Raw genomic sequence first — 3,711 nt, 5'->3', positions numbered from 1 at the left:
TCTGGCCCTCTGTTCCATCTTCTAGCACCCCCACCCCACCCCCACCCCACGACCTGCCTTCACCTCTCTCTCCCCTCAGCAGTTCACTGAAATCAGTTCTATCCATCGAGGGTACCCCTTCCTTTGTGCTGGCCCTAGCTGCTCCTGGGGCACTGTCTGGGACGGGACTGAAGATTGCTCAGCGGGCTAAGAAGAAGCCGGAAGCTGGGTTTTGTAGGCGCAAGGAATGGATTTGTCTTATTAGAAATTCAGAGAAACTGGACCTACCTGGTGATTTAGGGTGATCTCAGAACATTGAGGCATAGGAATGTGTGTGTGTGTGTGTGTGTGGCACTGGAGGGTCACAAGTTTAAAGCCAGCCAAGGCAATTTAGTAAGACCTGGTCTCAAAATTAAAAATAAAGAAAGCTGAGGCATATAGAGCATTCACCAGTCTCTAGGTTTAATCGCTGGTACCACCACTGGGTGGGTGGGGTGGCAATGGGGGGCAGTGGCTTTTGGATTTTGTTCAGGAAATCTAGCAAGGACAGGGTCCATGTGAAGGGGGTATTGTCAGAGCTGGGCTTGGTAACACACATCTGTCACCTCAGCACTCAGCAGGCTGAGGTAGGAGGACAGTATGGGTTGCATGATGAGCCTCAAAAAGTGGGGGTGGGGGTCTTGTCTAGATGTCCATACAGAAAGACCCTGTTCCTGTGCACTAGTCACACAGGCAGAGTTTAAACCAGGTCTGCACACAGGACACTCCACGCTGAATGTGAATCCTGACACTCGCCTCCGCAGAAAGAGTGCCTGCTGGAACTGGCCTTCAAGCCTTAAACTCTCAGCCCAGAACCTCTTCCCAAGCCCCGAGGAGCCAGGCCTGTCCATCCCCCATGGTAATGGCCACAACAGCAGCACCAAGTCCCCCGAGGAGGGATCATGGAGGTCACCACAGGGGGCGGGGTACAGGAGGAACAGGAAACAGCTTCTGCCCCTTGGGAGGGCTTCAGGCTGTCTGGGAGGACTCAGCTGACACGGGGAAAGGGGAAAAGGCTTGTCTCCCAGGCCGTGTGCTTGAATGCAGGCAGTGCCTTCCTCCATTTTCTGGGCATGGCGCAGCAGACCGCTCACTGGAAAGCCCAAGAATAAATAAATAGCACTCTTAGAAAGCAGGACAAGTACGCGGGCCAAGAGCGAGGCACGAGCTGAAGGAGAAAGCGGGGTGCTGAGAGGGCAACTGCGGGCCAGGCCTTTCCAGAGATGGAGTGTGCCAGCCTGGTGGCCTCCCAGCTCACACTGGGTGGGTGCTGCTGTGTGACTCTGGGCAAACCACTAGATCTTTCAGAGCCTCAACTTGAAAATAGGAAACCTGCTGTGGCTGTGCTCTCAGATCCCAGGGGTGCTGAGGAAGGGGGGGTCGAGAGCTGGAGACCAGCCTGGACTCACACAGTAAGACATCGGCTCTAAAAGAAAACCGTTAATTCCACTAAGCGGAAGTCTGGCTTGCAAGTCAGGGCAGAGGAGCATCGTGGGGAGCAAGAGAGGGGTGCAGGAAGAACAGGGTGGGGTGGCAGGGTGCTCAGAACCAGGAGAAGGGAGGACAGCTGAGCTGCTGCGCAGGAGCCTGCGAGAGAAGTTGGGATGAAAGGAAGAAGGGTGGGTGTACCATGGCAACGAGGAAAGGCAGGGGGCCCCTGAGCCTCCTGATGGGGAGGGGGAGGGGAGGGGGAGGGGAGGGACCTCTTGGGGGATGGGGGGTGGGAATGGTGGGGGGAGGGGAGATGGGGGATTGGTCTTGGTCCAGCCAGAGCTGGTTGGTGGGGTACCAGGAGGGTCATGTTGAGGCCTCACCCCTGAGAAGACAGCCTCCCCACAGTGCTCTCAAGAATGGTGTAGGTGGAACTGGCCGCTGAGAAGGAGTCTCCCAGCTGCCTACCTTCTAGAGAGGATGTGAGCCATCACACACACACACACACACACACACACACACTACACCGGGGGATGCTGAAGGAACAGGGCAGGTTGCTGGTGACTCCAGGTTTTAGGCCAGGGGCAGGGGAAAAGCCTGGGTTTTTGTTCTGTGCCCCACGTGCGGTCAGCCTTCTGGGTGAGAAACAGAGCAACTGGGTCAGCTCCCCCTGGTGAGCTCAGGCTGAGAGCCTTCGGGGTGTGTGCAAGTTGGAGTGGGGGGGGGCGTTGCGTGGAGACTGCGGCCTCGTTCCTGACAGAGGCCAGCAGCACAGCCTCACAGTGACCCCTGCCGGCGCCATCCGGAACTTCATCCAAGAAAGCAATCATCTCTAACCCGGCAGCTTCCTGGCTGCACTTTACAGCCAAGGGGAGCCAGCCTTCCTGAAACCTGAGCCACAAGCAAGTTTACTAGCCTAAACCGCAGCAAGTGTCTTCTGCAGTTACAAAGTGGAAAAAGTTAATGAATGAAGGTGTTGGCACCAGATAACCAGTGTCTATAACCCAAGAACTCTTGGGAAACCTGACCCTTCTCTAAACAAACAGACAAATATGGGAGCCCTGGGAGATGACTCAGTCACTCAGTCACTGAGAGCTTGCCTCACAGACTCAGCAATGTCAGTCCATTATCTGGAATTGGTGACTTGAGCTTAGAGTCCCAGGCAGATAGATCCCTGGGGCTTGGTGGCCCCTGGTCCCAGGGGAAGACCGCATCTGAGGTGGTCCTCAGGCCTCTATTTACACACAGCAAAAGAAACGAGAGGGCAGGAGGTCGAGGCAGGGTGGGGGTGGGGGTGGGGGTGGAGAGTGGGAGGGGGTGGGGGTGGGGTGGAGAGTGGGAGGGGGTGGGGTGGGGTGGAGAGTGGGTGGGGGTGGGGTGGGGTGGAGAGTGGGAGGGGGTGGGGGTGGGGTGGAGAGTGGGAGGGGGTGGGGTGGGGTGGAGAGTGGGAGGGGGTGGGGGTGGGGTGGAGAGTGGGAGGGGGTGGGGTGGGGTGGAGAGTGGGTGGGGGTGGGGTGGGGTGGAGAGTGGGAGGGGGTGGGGTGGGGTGGAGAGTGGGTGGGGGTGGGGTGGGGGTGGAGAGTGGGAGGGGGTGGGGGTGGGGTGGAGAGTGGGAGGGGTGGGGGTGGGGTGGAGAGTGGGAGGGGGTGGGGTGGGGTGGAGAGTGGGAGGGGGTGGGGGTGGGGTGGAGAGTGGGAGGGGGTGGGGGTGGGGTGGAGAGTGGGAGGGGTGGGGGTGGGGTGGAGAGTGGGAGGGGTGGGGGTGGGGTGGAGAGTGGGAGGGGGTGGGGGTGGGGTGGAGAGTGGGAGGGGGTGGGGTGGAGAGTGGGAGGGGGTGGGGTGGGGTGGAGAGTGGGAGGGGGTGGGGTGGGGTGGAGAGTGGGAGGGGGTGGGGGTGGGGTGGAGAGGGGGTGGGGGTGGGGTGGAGAGTGGGAGGGGGTGGGGGTGGGGTGGAGAGTGGGAGGGGGTGGGGGTGGGGTGGAGAGGGGGTGGGGGTGGGGTGGAGAGTGGGAGGGGGTGGGGTGGGGTGGAGAGTGGGAGGGGGTGGGGGTGGGGTGGAGAGTGGGAGGGGGTGGGGGTGGGGTGGAGAGTGGGAGGGGGTGGGGGTGGGGTGGAGAGTGGGAGGGGGTGGGGTGGGGTGGAGAGTGGGAGGGGGTGGGGGTGGGGTGGAGAGTGGGAGGGGGTGGGGGTGGGGTGGAGAGGGGGTGGGGGTGGGGTGGAGAGTGGGAGGGGGTGGGGGTGGGGTGGAGAGTGGGAGGGGGTG

Source organism: Acomys minous (assembly GCF_964271855.1).
Source record: "Acomys minous genome assembly, chromosome: 12".
Lineage (NCBI taxonomy): Eukaryota > Metazoa > Chordata > Mammalia > Rodentia > Muridae > Acomys > Acomys minous.
The sequence above is the reverse complement of the archived record's forward strand: the minus strand, read 5'-3'. Positions refer to the sequence as shown.